Below are 27,060 nucleotides of genomic sequence, written 5' to 3' on the forward strand. Positions count from 1 at the left end.
CATCTTCTTGGGTTCCCATCCTAGCTGACCTCTGCCCAGCGGTACGATTTTGGATGCATGACTTACCCACTCCATGCTTGTTGCCTCATCTGAAAATGGGGGGGCAGTGACAATGCCTGTCTGGAAGGGCGGTTGTCAGGTTGATGGAGTGTATGTTTGTAAGGCTCGGACGGTGCCTGACACTGTTAAGTGCTCAATAAATGTTAGTTATTATTGTTGGCTGTTAGCACTCGAGCGCTCTCTCCAATGAATCCAGTGTGTTTGGGGGTACTTTATAGCCAAAGAAAGGATTGATCTGAGAAAAACAGTGTGTCTTTAGCAATCAGGGTCTCCTGGTCATACTGTCTACCACAGAGAAGTGTAAACTAGCTTGAGGACAGTCCCTCACAGCTTCTTAGTTGAGGGCAGCATTCCAGAGCCTGTTGACCAGAAACCGAGAACAGGATTTCTGCAGATCTGAGACCCTGTCTTCTGGATATTCAGGTTTCACTTCCAGAAACTGCTAAATCACAAGTCACCTACACCAGGGAAATGACACAGCATTATGAAACCTCTCCTCCAGCCTGAACGAATCAAACAGGTTTCTTACATAACGAGAACTTTGGCATGTCACCCAAGGCTTGGCTCCTTGCCAGCTCCTCCACCCCCTAGAAAAGGATACTGAGATATTTCAACAGCTGGGTCTGATTTCATTTTGGGCCAAGGGGCAATGTGCAGGTCATGGCCGTGGGAACCTGGCTCTGCTCTGGCTTAGAAAGACTCTGGAATATGTGAGGTTAGATGCAAACGAGAGACAAATGCTCAGAGAGCCCTGGTGTTTCCAACCCCATCAGGGAATGCTGGGGAGCTCTGGGTCTGCATCTATCTGGTTCTAGAGGGACCGATGGAACTCACAAACCTGCAGAGATTTCTTGTAGGGTCCTCAGTTCCATGTCAGATCATAAAGGTTGGCCTTTCCCTCAAGAGCCTTTCCCAACGCCCCAAACCCAGAGAAGCTGCTTGTGGCTCTCTCACCCGCATGGAACAGCTTGCGTAACAGAGCAGGTCTAAATTTCATCAAGGAAGGAAGAACCCAGGGCTGAGAAAGATAAAGATCAGCTTTCAAGCTGGAAAATAAATATCCCTCTCTGCCAGACGAATGCAAAAACAAACTAAAAATTTACCAGGGCTTTTGGAGCAAACATTCTGTTCATTTTTCCTTCTGAACAATGGGGTCACCTAGGATGTTTATATTGCGCATTGGGTCTGGATGGAAAGAGTTTATCAGTTCTATAAAGCATATGATCTCTCTACGTTTCTGAGTTCTCTTACTCAGAAAGAATTGGCTTTGAGCCTGGATGGGTCCCCACTTTTGGTATATGATCTAAAATTTGGGGTGCTTTTGTGGTAGGGAAATGATCAGGATACTGCTGTTTTTGTCACTGCATTGAGAAAGAGAGGCAGAATTTAAGCCACATGCCAAGAGAACAAATACTTCATTTTGCAAGAGTTTCTTCTTGCCGTTTTAGTGGAAGGGGTCTTGCTGAACAGCTAGGATATTTCTAACTTGGTAATGAGGATGGCTACTACTTGTTATCAGGTCTTGCCCTTGGCCCTTTGCATGCATTCTCTCTAATTCTCTAAGAAACCTGCAAGGTGGATACTACTGCTCTGTTACAGAGATGAGGAAAGTCAGGTTCAGATGGGTTACTTTGGCTCGTAAGGGGCAGGCTTGCTACCGCAAAGCACCAAGTCTTCATTGTGCCTTGATGTCTCTCCCTAAAGAAGGAGAATATCCTAGAGTGAGGGCGTCTTCTGGTTTAGGTAATTCAGAGCAGACCCAAACATTCACTAGAAACTTGATCCAACCCTTTGCCAAATGGTGGGAATTTTTGAGGTGGAGTCATGTTTCCTTGAAGAGTCAAGTGTTCATGTTTTTCATTTTATTTTATTTTTCCCCCTTGCTTCCATGCCATCAATCAAAGCAGGCCAGCATTTGAAGTACCTGCAATTTGCAAGCAGCTCTTGGGCCAGTGCTGTTGAGAACGGTACCCAGTCCGGCCAGACCTTGTCCTGAAGGCTCTGTTTGAGAGAAGCTCCATGAGAGTCTGCTCCCCTTCAGGGGATGTTCCTGCAACTACGCAGTTTTTCTCTTTCACCTTGTGCAGAAAAATTCAACTCATCCCCCAAGAAGCCGCCACTCCCTTCCCTCCTGGACCCATCAAGGGGGTAAACTCCTGGAGGACAGACTCTATAATTGATTTACCTTGTATCTCCCACACAACACTTACCAGAGGCCCGCTGGCAGTTGAGTCTCTGTAGGTATCTATTGATCCAACAGGTGGATGTGGCAGTAAGATGCTACATGCCACAAGGAGTGAGACACCAGATAATTCATACTTCCCTATTCTCAAGAAGCTGATATTCTAAGAGGCTGATATGAAACCGTCAGAAAAAAACCTCCAGCTAGTGTTTGAACTGGGGACCTAAGTTACTTGCGTGTTAAAGACCACAAGTGCAGCAGGGAGCACTGCGGCTGGAGTCCTCAGCAACGCTTCATGCACCGGGAGGAGGAAGCTGGAGGATGGATAGGATTGGGGTCGGTGGGGAGGTGTGGTGGAAGAGGGCAGCAAACATAAGGACTGGGGGTTGGGGGAGATGAGAAGTACGTGAGGTGGGGGGGGATCTGAGGGATCAAAGAAGAGTTGTTGCTTTTTAGTTTGCTCAGCCTTTTTGTCGTTGTGAGTACTGGAGTGACGACTTCCAAGCTCCTTACCTGCTGGACGGGACCACACATTTCTAAAGGAGCGTTGTCTCACAGTGTGTTCTGCAGAACAGGGTTTGACAGAGTTCTACAGAATGTTGGTGGCGCTCAATGACAGAAGGATCTGTGTTCAGGTAGCTCTGAGATACCGGGTTTCTTTACAGCAGGGCTTTTCAGTGTCTTTATTATATTAATATGCATTTGATTCCACTTTATGGGCCTACAGATTGTATTGTTTCCTAAGTTGATTTGACCATGAAATTCTTTTGGAGAAGAGTATTTCATAAGACTACATTCCTCAGAATTGGGGAAATGCTGCCTTATAGTCTTTCTAAATAGCTTTTCCTTTCCTGCGGGCACCCCACCATTGTCGTCACAGTTGACGTAATCAGTCCTTTTTACGCTCATTCATACCACAGGCATTTACTGAGTCTCTGCTACGTGCAAGACAGTGTGATAACGCTGGTGGGTGGGCACTAAATATTTGGGACGTGGTGTCTTTTAAAGTCTGATGTGGAAGGTGAGAAAGCAGTGTGCAGAAGTAACTCTAACTCTGGAGACTTCAAAGAAAGGCTTTCTCCCCCATCATCTCTGTTACTTACAGAAGATGAATCAAATTAAATTGAGAGAGCTGAAAAGGAAAACAATTTTTTTTTTTTTATGAAAACTGTTCACTTCCCCCTTTCACTGAGGTGCCACATTGGCTTCGAGTATGAAAAAGGTTTAGGGATCAAGTTTCTGAGCAAGTCTTCAGAACGTCAGTCGGCACAAAGCTGCCCATGACCTGCCATCTTGCTCGCTGATCTGTGCCCATTGCAACATCTCCTCACTGTATTTCTAGGGGCCCCTGTGGGCAGAATCTGCAGGCAGGAAACTAAAGCCTGGGGGGACTCACTCCAAATGCTTATTCTTAGCAGGTGTTAGGTCTTTGCAGAGGAGTGAAGGGCAGAATTTGTGGCACCCTTCACCCATTAGACTCTTGCTTGACTTTTGGGTGCAACGTTTTCTGGCAAAAGGCCTCATCTTCAAGTAGAGCATGACTCTAGCTTCTAGTTACTGACAATACAAGAAAGCAAAAAACTGAGCTGCTTTGGCAGCAGGCACAAGCATCAAGAAGGAAACAAAAGTTGGCAATGAGTAACCAGCATATCAACTACTGTAATGAAAAGTGATCTAAGCTTCAAGTAGTCAGTTCAGCACAACCTGAGAGGGCTGAGAAGTGCTGCCCAAGTCTTTCCCTGCCTGGTGCCCTCACTCAGATGCAGCTGTGCCTGAACCCCATCCTTAGCAGGCTTTCTTGGGCTTAAGCAATTCTTGTCTGGAAATCATCTTTTTAAAAGGTCTGCCAAATCCCAATAAGACTTGAACTCTGTCTCTCGACTCCCTTGAATCTGGATGGGCCCTGTGACTACTTTGACCAACAGAATACAGCATAAGTGATGCGTGATGCTGTGTCAGCTCTGGGCATGGAGCTTAACTGGTCTAACAGCTTCTGCTCCTACCTCTTGGAGGACAGCCACCATTTAAGAAAAAAGACTCATTGAGCCCACCGTGCTGTGAGAGGCCCAAGCCATGAGGAGAGGCCCAGGAGGATGAAGTGCTGTGTGGAGAGAGAGAGGCCAAGGCACCAGGTCGTGAGTGAGGAAGCCGTATTGAAGGTGGATCCCCCAGCCCTGCCTGCCCCAGCTGATGCTGTGCAGACCACAGACTAGGCACCCTGCTGAGTCCTCCCTGAATTCCTGACCCACAGAACTTTGAATAAAATAAAATGGTGTTTTAAGCCACTGCATTTTGGGATGGTTTGTTAAGTAGCAATAGATAGCTGAAACAAAGGGCAGGAACCCATAGGCATTCATGCTTCTAAGCATCAGGTTGTGGCTGTGTAGAGTGCTTTATGCAACTGTAGAAATCCTTGGGTGATAAGAACACCAGAGCTTCACTCTGCTGGTCGTACACAGCACTCTCGGAAAAGCCAGCCTTCAAATAAGAGGAAACTTACACGTATTCAAGATGGAAGAGCATCTCACAGTCAGATGCTAGTGATTTCTAGCATGACTAGGAGAAGTCTGGCATGGAGAAAGGAGATCCGGGATCATTATCAAAACTAGTAAAAGCCCTTCACCATTTGGAGAAGCACGGTTAATGCTCATCAGCTCTCAGCTCCCTACACCTAACGGAACCAATTCTTGGAATCCTGCTCCTTCTTGGCTGTGGAGGAATCAAGGAGATGTTTTCTTAAATCTCTCATTCCCCTCCAAAAGTGTATTTACCACAAAAGAAAATCAGACGACAATCAAATATTACTGTAACAAGGCCACACACTATGATGCATTTTATATAAGAAAGTTAAAATGCCACAGCATTGTATGTTAAGTCCTTAAGGAAGCACACTTCAAGTAATCTCTTGTGTGCCTAATGCCCTGTTACTATTTCTCCCAGAAACACATTCTATAGCTTGCACTAAAAGAAAAAACAGATCGTTGTTTCGTTTTGTGTGTCTATGGCCTCCTCTGTGTTGCGTTTGGTAGCAACTTCCAGGTGGAATCTGAATGTTTCTGAGTTACCCTGGACGCAAATAACCCCAAAGGGGGCCCTACACCACATTGCTTTGTGGCGTGTGTCGGGGTACTGTGGGACCTGTGTTTTCTTCTGGAAACCTCTAAGATGATAGGTTCTGGCTGCCACCTGCCCAGGAGTCCTTCCCCACCTTGCTCCTTTGATAATAGTCTCTGAGTTTTTAAATGTACTCAGTGACCATCTCCCTCATGGGGAAGCCAGGCAGCTTTTTAGCTCAGGAAGTGAATCTTGGCAAAGTCAATGAGTAAATTCCATTTTCCTTGACAGTATCTGGTTCAGGAATGGGCATGTGACACAATTCTGGCCCATGATGGGCAGATGTCTAGTGTGGAACTCTGAGGAAAGGTCTCCTATCTTCTAATTTTCCGAGGAAGGGATGCTCTCCATTTCTGTCTTCTGTCATTTGTTTATTTACTATGTGAGGGTGTCGTGCCTGGAGCCGCCATCTTGGCCGCCAGGAGGGGAGCCAGCCTAGAGAAAAAGTCAATGTGCTGACCAGAGTGGAGACAGACAAGAACCCAGGTCCTTAATTGTATAATGGAACTGCTAAGTTCACCTGCCTTGGAACTGTCCTAATTCTGGGCTTCTTCTTGTATGAAAGAATAACTGATTTCCTTGTTTAAACCACTCTTAGTTGAATTTTATGTTACTTGCAAGTGATAGAGTTTTAATCCTTATACAGTAATTAAAAATAAGAAATAACAAATTATTACCTGTGTACAAAAGGATCAAAAACACCATTGGTATGGGGAGGCAAAGATATTGCATGCTTTTGGACAGGTTAGGGTACAGGAGCATGTGTTGGGTTGTGAGTTGCCTTTGGGGAGGTCCGTGTTGGTTAGAACAGCAAATGAAGCCCCGTTAGGAGCACCTGAACCAATCTGCTTTGACGAGCTCAAAACAAGGGAGTAAAGAGCAGAAAGCCACTGCTGTGCAGTGTTTCTCCCAGGCTTCAGTAGCCCACAAGGAAAAGGCGGTGTCTGCAAGGTCTGAAAGTGTAGAATGAGGTTGTCACCACGTATGCGAAGAAGGTACATGTGTGCGCCTAGGCAAGGATGGAAGAAAATGGGGAAAGCAGGGTTTTAATTCTTACACCACTTAGCTGTGGTGAGCCAGAGTGAAGGCACATTTACCATAGTTCATCTACGGGACTGGAAAGGAAATTCTTTGCAACACAGGTCTAGATGGCAGAGAGAGCTGTCCGGCTCCAGCTGGCTGCCCCTAGAGAGTTGTTCCAAGCTATGCGGCTCTTGGACATGCACCAACAAGCTGGCTTGTGTCCGGACACACACTGCTTTCAGCTCCTTTGACAACAACCAGACTGATGAAAACACTCTTGACACTTGGAACTGCTCATGTTTTAATTCGCTTGTCACAGGAGAATCATGCTGCTCTGTGCTCTCAACTCAATCCTGATGGATTTGTTGGGATGAAGGAAGCATAAATTTTCTGATCTGACAGATAATAGAAACTGCTGAATAATAACCACCAGAGAGAGGCTAAAAAGGAAGACTGACCACTTCTCATAGCGCCCCCAGAAGGCAATTTGCTATAATAGAGACTTTTTTGTTTTTCTCGTAGATGCTCCCAAAAAAGAGAAAAGCAGCCCCCGCCATCCTGGAGCTGGCCTGGCACTCCCAGCTGGGCCTTGGTGTTCTCCGCTGAACATAAACAATTTCAGAGAACATCGGCATGAGACAAGGCCACTCCATGGTCACGATGGATCAAGATAGAAACAAGTCCACGTCATAATCACGTCTGAACACAAACACAACTGGGACATTGCTCAACTCGCAATACATCAAGCTTGCCCCTCTCCTGGCTAAGAGGAGCGACTGACGCTTCTTTACCAATTATAGCTTTGGCCTCACTCCAGTCTGCCCTCCCTCCAGATAAGATTTATTGAGATACTGTGTTAGTCTCCTTGGGCCACCATAACAAATTGCCACCAACGGGGTGGCTTAAAACAACAAGACCCTCTCTCACAGTTCTGGGGTCTGAAAGTCTGAAATCAAGGTGTCGGCAGGATTGTTTCCTTCCAGAGGCCATGCGGGAGAATCCATTCCATGCCCACCTCCTAGCTCCTGGTAGCTACTGGTAATTCTTGGTGCTCCTTGGCTTGTAGACACACCACTCCAATGTCTGTCTCTCCCGTCTTCACATTGCCTTCTCTCCTGTGTTTCTCCTCCTTGTCTCTGTGTCTTCTCTTCTTGTAAAGATTCTTGTCATGGGCTGTAGGGCCCAACTGATTAATCCAGGATGATCTCATCTCTACAGATAAACAGGAACTAGGGTGTAGGACAAGGACGTATCTTTTGGGGTGTGACAAGTCAATCCACTACAGATTCCTCACCGTAGGATTACCCCAGCTTCCTGACAGCAGCTAGTCCAGAGCAAGGCCTCACCTCCTTAAACCCTGTCCACATTACCTAACACAAACCCAAGTCTTTCATATGTCTTTTCTAACACTCGCTTACTCAGAGGGCCTGTAGTTCACCCTGCTGTGTGTTTGCCTCGTTGCAACAGGTCGCGCACTCAACTTGGTCAGCTCGTGGCCTTTGGCTGGGAGTCACTGACAGTGCCGCATACTTAAGGTTTATTGAGCGCTCTAATGTGGCAGATGCCATGTCAATCCTCAGATGCGAGAAATCATTAAATCTTTGTAGCAACTCTGAGTCAGCGCTATCAATCCTCATTTTACAGGTGATAAAATTGAGGCTTAGAAACATGAGAATCTGTATTAGTCAGGGTCCTCCAGAGAAAGAGAACCAAGAGGACGGAGATACATACATACATACATACATATATATATATATATATAACATATTATATAATATAAAACCAATAGAATATGTGATTATGGGGGCTGAGAATTCCCCAGATCTGCAGTTGGCAAATTGGAGACCCAAGAAAGCCAACAGTTTAGCTCCAGTCAGAGTCTGATTCCAATGAAAGCCAATGGTTCCAATCCCAAGGTCAACAGGTTTGAGACCCAGGAAGAACCAATGTTTCAGTTCAAGTTCAAAGGCAGGAAAAAAAAAAAGCCGATGTCCCAGCTCTAAGGCAGTCAGGCAGGAAGAGGCCTCTCTTACTCATGGGAGGGTCAGCCTTTTTGTTCTATTCAGGTCTTCAGCTGATTGGATGAGGCCCACCTACATTAGGACAATCTGCTTTACTCACTCTACTGACTTAAATGTTAATCTCATCCCAAAACACCCTCACAGAAACACCCAAAATAACCTTTGACCAGTCAAGTTGACACATACAATTAACCATCACAGCATCTTTCCCAAGATCCAACAACTGGTAACTCGTGGAGCCAATATTCAAACCCTGGGCTGCCTGACTCTCTAGTCGATGCTCTGCCATAATGCTCTCCCATTATCTCCCTTTTCACAGGTGGGCTTCATCCAGAGACAACCTATGATGGATTCTATGCAAACTCTCACAGATCTCAGAGGCTGAACCACATGGTTTGGAACCACATTACATATTGTCTCATGTTTTTGTTTCCTGTGTGATGGTCTCACCTCTTCTGTCAGACGGTAAGGAATTTGGGAACAAAGACTATGTCTTGGGCTTTAATAGTTTCTAATATTATTAAACACTTATTATGGGTCCGTTTAATACTGACAACAACGCAGTAAGGTAACTACTGCTATTATCCTTGTTTTACAGATGACAAGACTCAGCCCAGGTCCTGACCCACTTGCACAAGATTACGGGGCAGGTAGTGAAGCCAGGGTGTGGCCCCGGGCAGTCTGCCCAGAGCCTGTGCCCCAATCTCCCTCTGCTAAGCTTCTCGTGTACTTTCCCTGAGATGGCCCCGTTCTCAGCATCCACCTCAGTGGATGCCACATGCGGGCTCCCAGGGGCTCTCCTGAAGCTGTTGGTTTCAGGGAGCGAGAGCTCCTTGGGAGGCCAGAGGGCTGTGCGGTTGGCTGAGCAGGTGTGTGGGGCGGGTGCACCTGGCTTGTGGTTTGGCCAGCACTGCTCTCTGAGGCTGCCCTGCCCACACTCCTGCTCCTCCACTGGCCTTAGCTCAAAAATACGCCTCCTGGGAAGACTTGGCTCCTCTGGAAAGACGCTCAGGTTGTCCTTACCTGCCTGCATCTTGTGCCAACGTTGGGCCTTGAAAATGCATTGTCACCTTACTCAGCACTGACTGGCTCCTGCTGTTAGGAGACGCTGCCGCATCAGGAGCTGTACAAACAGGTTCTGTGCAGAAGGGGACATCTGCAGCTTCATGGAGGCTGGTGGAGTGCTGGCAGTGGGTCGCCAGGGTTGGGCACACCTAGTTGTCTCTGGGGCTGCTGGGGCAAACTCTGACTCAGCACTCCAGGGAACTGGAGCAGCGGGACCCCTCCCCCAACCGCCAGCATGCTCACTTTCCCGTTCCCTGAGCAAGTAGGCGATGTTTAAACTTTGCTAGAGTGGAATTATTCCTTAGGAAGCCCTAAGTTATCTGGATGTGGCCAAAATCCAGATGGGCATAGAGTCCCCAGCTTGGCAAGGTGCCTCTCCTGGGTGGCCCTCAAGTACTTAGGTGTCCTGGATTCCAGAAACTCTAAGGTCCCTTCTAGTTTAACATCCCAGGACTCTGCATGTGAAATGCTCTGCATAGAGAGGAGGTTATGGGAACGTGGTTCCTGCCGTATCTGAATTCGTAGCCTAAGAGTGAGCACATGGGCACAGACACACTGACATGGCCCCACCTGTCCTGGAGCTGGCATCTACAGGGAATGGTGCTGAAAAGGGGGCAGGATCGGGGGTGATAGCTTTCCAGAGCCCTTGGGGAGGTGAGACCCCTGCCTTATAGTCATGGCACCAGCTGCCAGGATGCTGACATTACAGACCTTGCCTAGAGCTCTGCATACCTCTCCTACCACGAATCTCTGTGATCCTACAGAGAGAATATGATGCGGCCTCCCCCCCTTAGGCCATATCCTTGGGAAAAACATCCTTCTTGCAGACATTCTCAGGGGAAAGGAAGGACGTAACTCTTTGATCTTGATCCTTAACAAAGAATTTGTCTTGGGATCTTTGAAATCTTGGGAGAAAAAAAAGACCTGGACTTTCAAAGCTTTCCTTGTTTGATGTATTATAAAATAGGGGGACAAATATTCCCCGCTGGGGTAAACATCCTTCGTGCTGGAAAGACACTACAATGGATATTTGGTTACTAAAAGGAAAAGCGAATATCCCAGAATGCAGAAATTGTGGTCCTTCCTTTCCAAGGGGCTCCAGAATCGTGCACAATGACATAAGAAGCTGTTTTCCTCACGGGTGGAATTGCAGCCCTGCAAATTGTTTTCTACAGGAAAATCTTTCATCTTTAAAGAAGATTTAGTCTTCAGAGTCTCTAAAAAATCGTGCCTCATTCTTGGAAGATATGTGGACATTCTTATCGTAATGGGGGCTGGCAACTGGGTGCGGGTGGGGGCGTTGGAAATGCACCCTCATTCAGGCCAAGGGAGGGCTCCCCAGGAGGGCCAGGCTGGGCGGCTCAATGCCCATCTGACTGGTTTGTTTGAAGCCCTATTCCTTGCAATATTCTAGGTTAATTAACCCAGACTTTGGAAATGGACTGATGTTTAATTTATTGCTTTCTAGTTTATTGTCTTGTTAGGGACCCTACGGCAAGACCAACCCTCTCTGAATGGTGAGGACATTTCTAACGTTAATCATGCTGGGACATAGCAGAAGGGGATAGAGAATGAGGGAGCACTTGGGGACCACTGAACCTGGGATTGTGTGGCCAGGACGCGGTAGAAAGGGGAAGAACCGAAGGCCTTTTTCTCTCTCTGATGGAAGGACATGCGAACAGTCCAGGACTGGTGAAGCTGGCCGGGGCAGGGCTGGGTGGTGACCAGTAGAAGTCACCTCACAGAGAGTTTTGAGCTGTGAACTTTATTATTCTTCATTTCTAGCACCAATTCTAGCTCTCTCAGAGTTGGAATTCCAGTGTGTTACTTCCAAATGTTCATTAAAGTCTTGCTACTCATTAAAGCATGGGCTTAGCCATTCTGTTGGGGATTAAAGGCCCAGATGATCATAATCCTAGTTCATGTGACAGGTCTGAGAGGGCCTGGCAGCAAAGTGAGTGGGGTCTGCGGAGGAACCAAGGGTGAAGATGTGGACCGAGTGAATGCTGGAGGCACAACTGTGGCTACAGACTAATGAGGCAGCTGTCATGAGATAACCCTTGTCCCCAAATATACTGGAGGAGAAGGGATCTTCAAAGAGGGAGCCCAGGACCTACTATATTTATGCTGGTCAGGATACTGAGTCAGCAAACAAGTGGGTTATATTTAGTGGCGTTTCCCCGTTACCTGGAATGACAAAGGGCAAAGGCTGGCAGGGCCCTGGTCTTGGTGGGAAGAAGGGGCAAGATGGGGCAGCAATAATGATGAGAATGAATGTGTGGAGAGAGGAAACAATAAAGTTTTTTTTTTTTCTAGCAAAGAGCAAAGTGTAGTAGAGAAAGCATCAGAGACAAGCGTCTTCTCCAAACGTTGCCACAAATGGGGTGCAGTCACTCATCTTTCTCTAGACTTCAGTTCCCCAGAGTGAGCAATGTGTTTCCTGAGGATGCTTCCAGTGTCTCCCTTTGTGTTCCCTCCCTAGGCAAATCTGCCACCAACTTGCAGTGGTTTGACATTCCTCCTCTCTTGTCTTTGCCTCCTTTTCAGACCTTTCCAGGGACTCTACTTGGAGCAACTCTGATCACAGCATCTAACGGTCAAAGTAGGCAAGTGCTCTGTGGAGTGTGCTCCTCAGTCTGGGTACCCAAATTGGGATTTGTTGGCTAAGGGAAAAGATGTTCAAATGGCTTTACTGGGATGATATGTCTCAATAGTTACAGCAGCAGGAATGGTGGATTTTGCTGCTTCAGATGCCTTTTCCAATTTTGGAAGAAAGTCATTTCTGTATTAGAACCTCAGTTAGGTGCTACAGACACCTATGTAACTACTTATCTGTAAGTCCTGGGCCCTGTTCTCTTTGTATCTTTGGTGACAGTGTTAGCCTGGCACAGGCGGGCACTTAATCTATGTGTGTTGGATAAATGAGTTAAAGGAATCTAGAAATAGTTATAGGAGTCATATTTTCCAAGCCAATCATCAAGCCATATTGCCTGCAGAGGGTTTTATGCTGCTCCTAGATGGGAGAGGCAGTTTGGGAGATGTCATTGAGATGCTGAAACATTGGAATTTGGAGACCATTTTGGAAGTTTCTGGGAACTAGGCAGAATTTTATAAATCAGTAGCATCCTTAAAAAGAATAGAAGCTGTATAATCACCACTTAGTACTTTAATGTTCTGCCTGCCATAAACATCTTGCTATTATCCTCACAGTCAGGCCCCATATAAAAGCCTGAGGCAAGTAAGAATTGTCCTGTGTGCTCAATTCTCCTCTTGAATTCTCTTTCCCCAAAGTCTGGTGATTTAACTCTCTCTTGGATTACCCAGAACCCCTCTCCTGGTCACTCTACTTTTCCTGACATCCTTCCTTGCTTTTTTCCCTCAACTGATCTGAGTGGCATTTGCCCTGTTCTCATTCTGCTTATGGTTCTCTTTAAGTTTCTGTGGACTTTGTTTGAATGAGAAGGAGGAATGAGAAGTTCCCCATGCTTATCAAAGCAATTTGGAGCCCTACAGATGCCCTCTGGAGACCTTGGGACAGTTAAATGCTTTACCCAACCCAGGAACCTAACCATGTGCTCTGACCTGGCATTGAGCCCAAGCTCACTTTGTCACTTCATTCTTCTTTATTTTATGGGATATATGCATCTTTCTAGGAAACCTGGAGAATCCGCTGAAGACAAATGTTTGTTTCGTGAATGTAGGAGTATGGCGAGTCTGGAAGAGTGTTCAAATATGTTTGAAGCTAGAGAGCCACTTTGGCAGATGATTGGGCCCTGGTGAACAGGGCACTGCAGGGGATGCAGACATTTCCTCTACCCACTGTGGGTTCTTCTGGCCGGAGAACAAATTAAATTCACATGAGACAGAATAACAGGAGAAAATTAAACAAAGCTTTATAGCATGTATTCATGGGAGAGGCTCAGGCAACCTGAGCAACTCACCCAAATGGCTGAAGCCACCACTTTAAATATCCTCTTCAGCTAAAGACAAAGGAGAATGCTGGGGTTGGGGGGAGTCAGTTACTGGAGATTACCACACAAGTACAGTAAACAAGCGTCAGGTTATTATGCAGACTTGAGTCCTTGCCTTCCACGTTGATGAGAGTTTCTAGAGATAAGGTCATCCCCCCTTCTTCCTGGTGCAGAGAGGGAGACATCTTTACAGATGGAGATTTCCTTTACAATGTAAATATCTCTTAACAAACGGTGAGTAAATTCTACTTTTCAGGGTTTCTTTCCTGTCTGCAGTTTTTAAAGTAATCAGCCCAAAATAATCCTCATGCCAAAGAGACATATCTTGGGGTGGCCAATTCCAGTCCCCCACAGCCTGAAGCTTTTTTCACTCTGATAAAAAACTGTATTCCACCTTTCCATTACCTACTTTGCATGGATTAGTTGGGATCCTGAAGCAGAGTTTTCAGATAAATGTAAACATGTGTGGTAGGAAGAAAGCTGGGGAGTCAGAATAGGATGTTGTGGTTAAGAGTGCTGACTTGGAAATTGACTGCCCGGCTTCAAATTCTCGTCCAGCCACACAAAAGCCAGGTGTCCTCAGGCAGGTTTCTTAATTTCCTTAAAATTTGGTTTCCTCATCTGTGAAATCCCTGTGTCAAGAGCCAGCATTACTATAACAAAAAATACTTACAATAGTTCCTGGTTATGATATTTAAGTGCCTGCTATTATTGTTCTAGGCAATTCTTGGGTTTGTGCTTCTCTGGCACATTCACATGATTCTAGAACACAAGATCCCCCCAATAGCTGTCAGTCAATGCCCTAAGGCTTATGGGGAGAAAAAGACATTGATAGCCATTCTCTGGACACCTGAGAAATGGACATAGTTCTCAAAATCACTTGTACCTCATCGAGAAATTCAACCAGATAAGTGTCTACCAGCACCCAAGGTGATGCTGTGTGGGGCCAAGGAGACTGGTACTTGATAGGCTCTAGAGTAAGTACCACCTGATGCTATCCATTCCCATCAAGAGTCTTGTATTTGAATGGCTACCATTATGCTTGGAGTCAGGGCCCTTTCCAGGTTCAAGGGCTATGCTTCCTCTTGCCCTAATACGGAAATGAAAAATCCTTATGGAGGTTGTGCTGAACAAAGTTACTAAGAATTGCCAATTGTTTTAGCATCATATAACTTCCAAAAGCCCCTGAAGTTCATAGAAAGAAAATAACTCCTCTAAGTTCGACATCAGATGGAGGCAAGCCATCAAGAATTTGAGCCGAAATCCTCTCTAGTCTTACATATTGAAGATTAAAGAGCACCTCCAAACTCAATAGGAGGAAGGATCAAGATGGTGGAGGAGGAAGATCCCGACTTCCCTCCTTCCACAGACACACCAAAACTACAACCACATAGAGAACAACTATCTGAGAACAACCTGAAGACCAGCATAACAGATTTTCCACAACTAAGGATATAAAGAAAAAGCCACATGGAGACAGGTAAGAGAGGCAGAGGCACAGTCTAGTCAGGATCCACACCCCTAGTGTGCCAGCCCACAAGCAGGAGGGCTAACACAACTATGGAGGTCCTCCCTGAGGAGTGAGGGGTCCAAGCCCCACAGTGGGCTCCCCAGCCAGGGGGACATGCATCAGGGAGAAAAGCCCCCATAATGTCTGGCTTTGAAATTCAGCAGGCTTACGTCTGGGAGAGCTGGAGGGCTGTAAGAAACCGAGACTCCACTCTTAAAGGGCATGTGCATAATCTCTCTTGTTCCAAGTCCCCGAAGGAGGCAGCAGTTTGAAAAGCACCTTGGTCATCCCTGGAGGAGATTCATTGATGAATTTCAGGGTGTGTGCTGGAGGAGCAGGGATCTGTTGGGACTTTCTCTGGGATGGAAGTTGCCTTTTATGAATTGGAAGTAAGCAATCTGTCAGATGAAGAGTTCAAAGTAATGGTCTGAAGATGCTCATTGAACTCAGGAGAAGAATGGATGAACACGGTAAGAACTTCAACAAAGAAATAGAAAATATAAAAAGAACCATTCAGAGCTGAAGAATACAACTGAAATGAAAAATATATGAGAGGGAATCAATAGCTGTTTATACAATGGAAAAGAATGGATCAGCAATCTGGAAGACGGGGTTGTGGAAATCACCAAATCAGCACAGAAAAAAAAATGAAGATAGATTAAGGGACCTCTGGGACAACATCAGGCATACTAACATCCGCATTATAGAGGTTCCAGAAGGAAAAGAGACAGTGAAAGGGACAGAAGACTTATTTGAAGAAATAATGGCTGAAAACTTCCCTAACCTGGGAGAGGAAGCAGACATCCAGATCCAGGAAGCCCAGAGGGTTCCAAACAACATGAACCCAAAGAGACCCCCAGCAAGCCACATGCAAATTAAAATGTCCAAAGTAAAGATAAAGAAAGAATCTTAAAAGCAGCAAGAGAAAAACACCTAGTTATGTACAAGTCTATCAGCTGATTTTTCATCAGAAATCTTGCAGGACAGAAGGAAGCGGCACACTATATTCAAAGTGCTGAAAGGAAAAAACTTCCAACCAAGAGTACTCTACCCAGCAAGGTTATCATTCAGAGTGGAAGGAGAGATAAAGTGTTTCCCAGACAAGCAAAACCTAAACCGGCCTTACAAGAAATGTTAAAGGGACTTCTTTAAATGGAAAAGAAAAGCCTGTAACTGGAAATAAGAAAATTATGAAAGAAAAAAGTCTCACTGGTAAAGGCTAATATTTGGTAAAGGTTGTGGATCAACCACATTTATATCTAGTATGAAGGTTAAAAGACAAAGGCAGTAAAATCATCTATATCCTCAATAATTAGTTAAAGGATAGACAAAATAAAAGCACATAAAACGTAATGAGAAAAACATAAAACGTGAAGGGAGAGTAAAATGTAGCACTTTTAGAAAGTGTTTGAACTTAAGTGACCATCAACTTAAAACAGACTCTTTATTATATATAATAATTATTATATATAAACTTATTATATATAAACTTTATGGTAACCACAAACAATAAACCGATAATAGATACACAAAAAATAAAGAGAAAGGAATACAAACATAACACTAAAGAAACCCATCAAATCACAAGGGGAGAGAGTAAGAGAAGAAGAAAGGAACAGAGAAGAACTACAAAAACAACCAGAAAATAATTAACAAAATGACAATGAGTACACACCTATCAATAATTACTTTAAAAGTAACTCGATTAAATCCTCCAATAAAAAGATACAGGGTGACTCAGGGCCAGCCCAGTGGCATAGTGGTTAAGTTTTGGTGCTCTGCTTTGGCAGCCTGGGGTTCACAGGTTTGAATCCCAAGTGTGGACCTACACACCACTCATCAAGCCATGCTGTGGCAGTGTCTCACATACAAAATAGAGGAAGATGGGCACAGATGTTAGCTCAGGGCCACTCTTCCTCAACAACAACAACAAAAAGGATATAGGGGGACTGAATGGATGAAAAAACAAGACCCATATATATGCTGCATACAAGAGACTCATTTCAGATCTAAAAACACACACATGCTAAAAGTGAAGAGATGAAAAAATATATGCCATGAAAATGGAAACATAAAGAAAGCTGGGGTAGCAATACTTACTTAAGACAAAATGACTTTAAAACAAAGACTGTGACAAGAGACAAAGAAAGGCATTAAGTAATGATAAAGGAAACAATCCAACAAGAGGATATAAAATTTGTAAATGCCTATGTACCTAACCTAGGAGCACCTAAATAAGAAAGCAAATCTTAACATAGAGGGAGAAATGGACTGTAATATAACAATAGCAGGGACTTTAATACCCCACTTACATCAATGGATAGATCACCAGACAGAAAATCAATAAGGAAACATTAGCCTTAAATGATACATTAGGCCAGAGAGACTTAGATAAATATAGAACACTCCATCTCAAAACAGCAGAATGCACGTTCTTTTCAAATGCACATGGAACATTCTCCAGGATAGATCACATGTTAGGCCACAAAACAAGTCTTAATAAATTTCAGAAGACTGAAATCATATCAAGCATCTTTTCTGACCACAATGGTATGAAACTAGATATCAATCCAAGAAGAAAACTGGAAAAAACACAAACATGTGAAGGGTAAGCAACATGCTACTAAACAACTAGTGGGACAATGAACAAATCAAAGAGGATGTAAAAATATATCTAGAGACAAATGAAAATGGAAATACAATATTTCAAAGTCTATAGGACACAGCAGAAGCAGTTCTAAGACGGAAGTTTATAATAATACAGGCCTACTGCAGGAAACAAGGAAAATCTCAAATAAACAATCTAATCTTAGAGCTAAAAGAACTAGAAAAAGAAGAATAAACAAATCCCAAAGTTAGCAGGAGGAAGGAAATAATAAAGATCAGAGCAGAAATAAATGAAATAGAGACTAAAATAAAAAAAAGATTAATGAAACTAAGAGCTGGCTCTTTAAGGATAAAACAAAATTGACAAACCCCTAGCCAGACTCATCAAGAAAAAAGATAGAGGGTCCAAATAAATAAAATCAGAAATGAAAAAGAAGAGATTACAACTGACACTACAGAAATACTGGGATCATAAGAGATTACTATCAACAATTATATGCCAAAAAATTGGACAACCCAGAAGAAAGGGGTAAATTCATAAAGACATACAATCTCCAAAGACTGACAGGAGGAAATAGAAAATCTAAATAGACCAATTAATAGTAAGAGATTTAATCAGTAATCAAAAACTCCCAACAAAATAAATCCAGGAATAGACTGCTTCACAGGTGAATTCTACCAAAGCATTTAAAGAAGAGTTAACACCATTCCTTCTTAAACTATTCCAAAAAAATGAAGAGGAAGGAATGCTTCCAAACTCATTTTACAAGGCCAGCATTACCCTGATACCAAAATCAGGCAAAGACACTAAAAAAAAAAAAAGAAAATTATAGGCCAATATCACTGATGAATATAGATGCAAAAATCCTCAACAAATATTAGCAAACCAAACTCAATAATACATCAAGAGGTTCATACATCATGATCAAATGGGAGTTACACCAGGGATGCAAGGATGGTTCAATATTTGCAGATCAATCAACATGATATACAACATTAATAAAACAAAGGATCAAAGTCATACTATCTCAATAGATGCAGGAAAAGCATCTGACAAAACTCAACATCCATTTATATTAAAAGCTCTCAACAAAGTGGGCATAGGGGAAATGTACCTCAGGATAATAAAGGCCATATATGATAAACCCACAGCTAACGTCATACTCAGTGGTGAAAAGCTGAAGCCTTTCCTCTAAGATCAGGAACAAGAGAAGGATGCCCACTCCTGCCACTCTTATTCAACATAGTATTGGAAGTCCTAGCCACAGCAATCAGACAAGAAAAAGAAATCAAAGGAATCCATATTGGAAAGGAAGAAGTAAAACTGTCCCTATCTGCAGATGACACAATACTATATCTAGAAAACCCTAAAGATTTGACCAAAAAAATATTAGAACTAATAAATGAATTCACTAAAGTTGCAGGATACAAAATCAATACACAGAAATCTAACACACTAATTTCCACACACAAATAATGCACCATCAGAAAGAGAAATTAGGAAAACAATCCCATTTATAATTACTTCAAAAATAATAAAATACCTAGGAATAGACTTAACCAAGGAGGTGAAAGATCTGCACTCTGAAAAGCATTGATGAAAGAAATTGAAGATGACACAAATAAATGAAAAGATGTGCTTGCTCATGGTTTGCAAGAATTAATATTGTTAAAATGTCCTTACTACTCAAAGAAATCTGCATATTTAATGCAATTTCTATCAAAATACCAATGGCATTTTTCAAAGAACTAGAACAAATAATCCTAAAATTAGTATGAAACCATAGAAGACCCTGAATATCCAAAGCAATCTTGAGAAAAAAAGAGTAAAGCTGGAATTATCGCGCTCCCTGATTTCAAACTGTACTACAGAGCTATAGTAATCAAAACAGTATGGTACTAGCACAAAAATGAACATACAGGTCAATGGAACAGAATGGAGAGCCTGGAGATAAACCCACGCTTATATGGCCCATTAATCTACAACAAAAGAGGCAAGAATATACAATGGGGAAAAGACAGTCTCTTCAATAAATGGTGTTGGGGAAACTGGACAGCTACATGCAAAAGAATGAAACTGGGCCACTTTCTTACACTGTACACAAAAATCAACTCAAAATTGATTAAAGACTTAAATGTAAGACCCGAAACCATAAAACTCCTAGAAGAAAACATAGGCAGTAAACTCTTTGACATCAATGTTAGCAACATATTTTTGGATATGTCTCCTCAGGCAAGGGCAACAAAAGGAAAAATAAATAAATGAGACTACGTCAAACAAAAGCTTTTGCACAGTCAAGGAAACCAACAACAAAATGAAAAGGCAATCTACTAAATGGGAGAAGATAGTTGCAAATGATATACCCAATAAGAGGTTAATATTCAAATTATATAAAGAACTCATACAACTCAATATCAAAAAAACAAGCAATTTGATTTAAAAAATGGGCAGAAGACCTGAATAGACATTTTTTCAAAGAAGACATACAGATGGCCAACAGACATATGAAAAGATGCTCAACATCACTAATCATCAGGGAAAAGAAAACCAACACCGCAATGAGATAACACCTCACACTTGTCTGAATGACTATTATCAAAAAGACAACAAATAACAAGTATTGGTGAGGATGAGGAAACAGGGGAACCCTTGTGCACTGTTGGTAGAAATGTAAATTGGTGCAGCCGCTGTGGAAAACAGTATGGAGGTTCCTCCAAAAGTTAAAAATAGAACTATCATATGATCCAGCAATTCCACTTCTGGGTATTTATCTGAAGAAAAGGAAAACACTAATTCAAAAAGATATATGCATTCCAATATTCCTTGCAGCATTATGTATGATAGCCAAGATATGGAAGCAATTGTCTGTCCCTAGATGAATGGATAAAGATGCGGTATATATATACAATGGAATACTACTCAGCCATAAGAAAGAACGAAATTTTGCCATTTGCCATAACGTGGATGGACCTTGAGGGTATTATGCTAAATGAAGTAAGTCAGACAAGGACAATTATGGTATGAGTTCACTTATATGTGAAGCCTAAAAAACAAAACAAGTGAACAAACAAAAAACAAAACAGAAACAAAACCATCGATACAAGGAACAAACTGGTGGTCCCCGGAGGAGTTGGTGAGGGAATGGGCGAAATAGGTGAGGGGATTAAGAGGCACAGACTTCCAGTTATACGACAAATGAGCCACAGGGCTGTAATGCACAGCATAGGGAATTTAGTCAACAATATTGTAATAACTTTATATGGTGACAGATGCTTACGAGACTTATCGTGGCGATCACTTTGTATTTTATATAAATGTCAAATCACTATGCTGTACACCTGAAACTAATGTAACACTGTGTGTCGACTATACTCCAATAAGAAAAAAAGCAATTTTCTTCAAACAATGATTAGACCGTGGACTTACCAGTTTGACTTCGTTATCTTGTTTTAGGAGGTTTATTCTATTATCTTTGGCAAGAGAAAAGCAGCAATAGGCATTTCTGAAAGTAAAAGGCAAAATTTCATATTTGACTCATCCGTAATGTAAAAGTCAGTGTCTTATCAAATGAATTGTTCAATAATTGTTATTAAGAATTTCTTTGACTAAACAAACAAAGCTATCCACATCAAAACCCTTGAGATTAGTTTTAAAAGGAAAAATAAATCCTAGAAAGAATCAGGCAGCGTAGCCGAGGCATTCAAGTCTGTGAAATTGCAACACAGGGCACCTGCATCCATGAAACCACAGCACCCACACAGCCAGCCCACACCAGCAGCGGCAGAAGGGGCTGTAGGAGGAAGGATGTGTTTAGGCCACAAAAGACTGAGCTGGGCAAAGTGGAAAAGCTTACACTGACTTAGAAGTTCCATTTTTCCAGGTAACCCCCAGGAAATACAAAGGCAAAGGTCATTCTTCTCATCTGCTCATTCTGCCACCTCCCAGCTCCCACACCTCGGATTAAACAGACAATAAACGAATCATATGCTGTTAAAAATAGGCGATGTCTGCAAATGAACAGGTGACATCGTGTGGCCTTCGGCAGACTCCCATGTTGTTTCCAGCCATTTCATCCTCTTACCAACCCTATGGAGTGATGCAGGAGGCAAAGTCACGTCATTTAAAAGTTGGCATAGGCTTGATTTAGTCCAACCCTCTGTCTTCACTGATGACGAAAATCACTCTTTGTCTCGTTTAACAAACTTTTGTTGTTTGCCTATTATCTGTTGGGCACAGGGCAAGACTGGAGCTGACAACCGTGACGAAGTCAGATCTGATCTCTGTCCGCCCAGTACGGTGGATGGTGGAGGAAGAGAAGCAGTAAGAACAGAGTGATGAGTCCTAGGAGGAGAGAAGTCCAAGGTTCTTTGAGATTCACACAGGGAAATGTGACTGAGGTGTGGGGTGTCAGGATGGGCCTTAAAGAGAAGGTGAAGGGTGATGAGGTGCGAGCAGGAAGAGAGCTCCAGACGGAGGAAGTCCCATGTGCACAGAAGTTGGAAATGAGAATGGCCTTTTCTGGGAGACAAGCGACGAGCCGAGTGTCTCCTAGTTGGCGGATACCTAAAGAGCTGCGTCTTGTCAAGAAACGAAGCTGTATTCAGACTTAAAATGACTGTATTCAGACTTAAAACTTGTGAAAAGCAATTTTATTGGCCTCAAGCTTACTGTAAACAACTGTGGCAGGAGAGCGCAATTAGGACCGATATCAAACACCCTGTGCCTGAAGTGGTGGTAAGGATTTTACACTGTATAAAATGAGCTCTGGACAGGACAGAGTGGCCCGACTCTTTAATATAATAAAATATATAATAAAAATAGAAAAGTAATGGTAAACCTCTGTGATTTCATTGAAAATTCCTTTATTTCTAAAGTGATTAATAATAGGTACGATTTATGAAGTTTCACCCTCTCCTTCACTAGACATTTGTTACTTTCCAAAGTTATCTAAAATACATTTTTCCAAATCTTTCAGCCCAGACATGTTTACCTTTTAGATAGATAAAGACAGGCTCTGTAGTAAAACTTGATAAGAATTTCCTTTCTGTTTATATTGAGTGTCAGGTATTCAACAAGTATTTTTCGAGTGCCTACTGTGTACCAAGCAGTATTTGAGCCCCTGCGAGACAGCAATGACCTAAACATAGGCAGCACCTGCTCTCAGGGAGCTTATGGTCTAATTGGGGGACAGATCAACACACAAACAAATAAATACTATTTCAGGTGGGATTGGTGTTATGGAGAAAAATCAAGCACGGTGCGGGGTAGGGAGAAATAGAGGTGCTATTTGTAGGAAGTTCAGGAAGCCCTCTCTGAAAATGGTGGCTTGGACCAGCATCCTGGTAGTAAATGTTGCGAGAGGTGGGGGGTTCTTGACGTACTTCGAATGTAGAGCCTATGGATTTGTGGGGGGTTGGAAGAAGGCTGCAACAGAGAGATGACTGGGGCAAGAAGGTGAGAATATAGAGGATTTTGCTAATGACAGGTCCAGACCAGAAGACAAAGGTCTGGGGGTTTGGCATTGGGTGTGACATTGGCTCAGATTAGGGTACATATAGGGCCATATGACAGTAACTGTTGGGATGATGGCCATGACTTGGGGTTCTTGGTCTCTTTGTGGTGACTTAGGTAGTCAGGGATGTAGAACATGACAGGATTGTTCTTGGTGGTCTCCAGAGCAGATAGTGATGATGAGGCTGTTAAGTGATGTCATAGGACAAGGGCAAAACTCCCAGAAGCACATAGGGCTCTGTAGGACCCCACCTCAGTCACACAAACGTGGTGTCAATTTTGGTGGAGGGGTGCTGGCGCTGGAGCAAGCCAAGCTCTATGGGTGCTTTCTGGCACCAGAGCTCCCCCTGGGATGTGCAGGGCCAGGAAAATATGTCTTGTTGGGCCCCTATTTCTATAAACAGTTTGATGAAAAGTGTTTCACAAAATTCTTGGGTCTGTGGGAGGTACAGTGATTTATTCATGAAGATTCAGAGTAACAGGCAGAAAGTGGTACTTAAGTATTTTAAAAGTTTCCACTCAGAGCTTCTAATGATTCTTCTTAGTGTCCAGGAAGCATCTCTTCCTATTCAGGTCCATGAACATTGCCCTTCATTTTCTTTCTTGTCATATATGCTCTTCCTGGCTAAGTTCTTATCTTCCACCATGAAACAAGGTAGTAACTGTTATTACTCATGATGCCATGGCTTGTTGGAACCTGTTTATGTTGAAACAATCTGAATCTTCTTTGCTCTGCAGCTCCCTAATACCATCTGTTTAATGCTGTTTATATCATAACTCATGGTATGGCACCCTCTATCATGCCACCCTTGATCAGTGGTCTTTAATGACTCTCATTGTGCCTCATTGCTGATGACCACAAATGCAAACCTTAACCAGAGTGTGCAGAAATATGAATGATAATTTGCTTTTTTGGGCATGTTGAATTTATTATTCAGAATTTTATAATGTAAATATAGAAAAACACACCTTACATAAATTCTCTTGAACTCTTTAGGCCACAATCACTGTATTCCTAGAATGTGGTCTCTTTCACTGTTAGCTGCACCCTACTTTCCGCTTGGCAATCAGTGAAGAGAACAGCCAAAGAATAGACTCTCTGGGCAGAGCAACCAGAGTAGTTCCATTAGGCAATGCACGGAATCTCCAATCCTCCTCCTGCAGGACTTAAGACAGACCTGGGAGATCACAAGGTCATGATATCAATTAAAGGTAAGAGAGGATTTCAGTTAGAAGGGCTCTGTTGAGCAATGGTTTCAAAAGCCCTTGAGGAGATAGGTGTGGCCACCCACAGAGCTGTGCTGCCAGGCATGGGGGAGAGCCTGTGGAGGCTGTGGGGTGATCCTGGGTGCTAATGATAGAGGGGTCCCAGGGGTAAAGGATGCCTGTTGTCATCCCTGCTGCCTTCAAATACAGGAGACTGGAAGCAGTGGCATGGCCAGAGCATAAATAGGCAAGATCTGACCAGAAGGCTCGCATGGGCAGCTCAAGCCCATGAGTGAGCAGTGGATAGTCAATAGCCCAGAGCCCTGAACTTGTCCTCTGTCTAACATGAATGAAAACTATCCCCAAATCAGTATGTGAGTACCAGTCTGGTGGCCCAATCTCAAAAGAAATTCTTTCCAGTCAGGAAGAGTGATCAGCTCACGTGGCTACTCACCTGGGACAGACCCAGGTAGGGGACCTCAGACAACCCCTACAGGTGAAAGTCCTAGGGCTACTCCTGGCATCTTATCAACTCCAAGAAGGAGGATTTTTTAGAGGGTTGGAGAGCAACCAAAGAGGAGAAATAAAAACTGGGCCCATACCACATGGTTCCCAGTTGGGGCTCAGGGACCCCACTGGGACTGCAACCATGGGTAGGAGACTCATACTCCAAAGTGTGCCCTCCCTTCCCCTCGTCTCTCCATGCTTCCTCAGGTCAAAGGTTGGTACTGTCTGGCACCACAGCTCAGAAACTAGCAAAATCAAATTAAATTTCACTTTAGACCTTTGCCTGAAACTTAGTCATCAGCAAATCAACCTTTTCTTCGTTGCCAGGTCGTAAATATTCTGTATCTTTCCACACTCTTAGCGGCACAGAGAAGGTATCTACAGCAAAGTACCCGGCCAAACAAAGTGCTTTTCAAATCCAAGTGATTCACTTCTGTTTCCTTTAAATTAAAGCTAATTCCGTGTTTAAAGAGAGACATATTTCTGATATCATATTTTCCTTTCCCAAAGTGAGGGCTTACTTTCACTATTCTTTTCCACTGGCTAGAATGACGGTCTCCTGGTACGAAGGCCGTGGGTCACCTAGGACACAGAAAACACGTTTGTGTGCTTTTATAAGTGCTGGAAGCCACAGGTAAGGACATGGGAGTAAACTCCAGCCCTATTTCATCTCTGCCATACCAAATTCTGAAACACCAGAGGGCTCTCCCTGACTAGCCTCTCTGTCTAGCAGTGGACAGTTCTACTGGGAGCCCTGCTTATGTTTAGAATTTTTTGACTACTTGTATTTTGCTCCTCTCCCAACTTTACTCCACTGCAATAGTTCTTGCTCCCTGAGCAGAGTCCAAGTGTACACTTTTCAGAAGAGAAAGCATACTCAGAAAGTTTTGAGAAAAATTAATTTTCTAAATTTAAATGTTTCCCCATAAACTAATACTACAGTGTCTGCAATGTTTTGTCTTTTATTTAATCTTGATATCAGCAGTGGCTTTCCTCAAAGAGATTTAGGCAGTCCTGGACTTCCACACGGTCTCCCTACCGTCATGTTGGATCTCAAAAACTCTGCTGATCAGGGCACGTACTCCAGCTGATAAACTAATGTTAAGCCATTTTATGGTGATTCTGTCTGCCTCCCAACATTCTATTTTGGGTGGCAATCATCATTTGTAGGTGTTTAATTATTTGAATATCAATAGCATTTTGCTTTTATTGTCTTGTAGAAATGAATGGAATGTGGCAAAATAGCAGTGCCAATACCAATGATAATGTAGTTAGACATGCCGAAGGCAGCTAATTGCTACCTTCAGTCAGATGGTCCATGGACATCAAATGGTTGACAATGAGTTTAGTTGCAGAGGAAAAGAACTAACTAGAGACTATGGATGACATTCTGAAATGTTATCAAAGGCAAGGTATATTGACAAAGGAATTGGGGTGCATGCATAAGTACTGATTGAGATTAGCAGTGCTCCAAATCCAGTGAGAAGTGTAGAAGGCTGTAGAGGAATGACTTCTCATTGACTCCTTCTCAGAGAAGAAGGATAGCGTTCAACTTTCTCTTGAAAATAATTTTTAAGAAAACTAATATGATACCATTAAACAGAATCTCTATCAGTTAGTCCTTCCTCCAGCTTTAAATAAGTTTCTCCTCTAGGCTGAGATAACTGGCAGTTAAGGTAAGAAATTATTTCAAAACATACATTTTATCATCTATATTACATGTTTATTGTATTTTTTGCATGTTTTTTTGGTGAGGAAGATTGGCCCTGAGCCAATATCTGTGCCAACCTTCCTCTATTTCGTATTTGGGACACCACCACAGCATGGCTTGATGAGCAGTGTGTAGGTTTATGCCTGGGATCTGAACCTGTGAACCCTGGGTCTCTGAAGTAGAGCATGCGAACTTAACCACTGTGACACTGGGCCAGCCCCAAATGTTTACTGTTTTTGATGTATTAAATAATCATATACACATTGTATAATCAAGCAAAAAAAAAGTGATGCCTTTAATCACAATTGCAGATTTTATGTTTTGAGCTCCCTGGAAGCAGAACCCTATGTATGCCTACTGTTTGACTTTAAGACTCTTGAGTTCCAAATACATTTTCAGGAATTCATTGTATACAAATGTGTGTGACTTTAATTATATATGATTTATGGGGGACAGTCTATCTGTCTCATTAGGAACACTACGGGGTTAAAGATGCTCACTGAACTCAGGAGAAGAATGGATGAACATAGTGAGAACTTCAGCAAAGAGAGAAAATATAACAAATTACCAA

General features: G+C 43.1%; 1 long non-coding RNA gene across 1 annotated transcript in view; it reads right to left on the reverse strand.

The window, feature by feature from the left end:
* Window positions 1-20,980: 20,980 nt before the first annotated feature.
* Window positions 20,981-27,060, reverse strand: part of LOC102147921 (uncharacterized) — a 113,735-nt gene continuing 107,655 nt past the window's right edge. The window contains exon 3 of the long non-coding RNA XR_011438098.1: window positions 20,981-21,056. This is a non-coding gene — a long non-coding RNA (uncharacterized lncRNA). The remainder of the gene's footprint in view (window positions 21,057-27,060) is intronic.

Source organism: Equus caballus, chromosome 4, assembly GCF_041296265.1.
Source record: "Equus caballus isolate H_3958 breed thoroughbred chromosome 4, TB-T2T, whole genome shotgun sequence".
NCBI classification, from domain to species: Eukaryota; Metazoa; Chordata; class Mammalia; order Perissodactyla; family Equidae; genus Equus; species Equus caballus.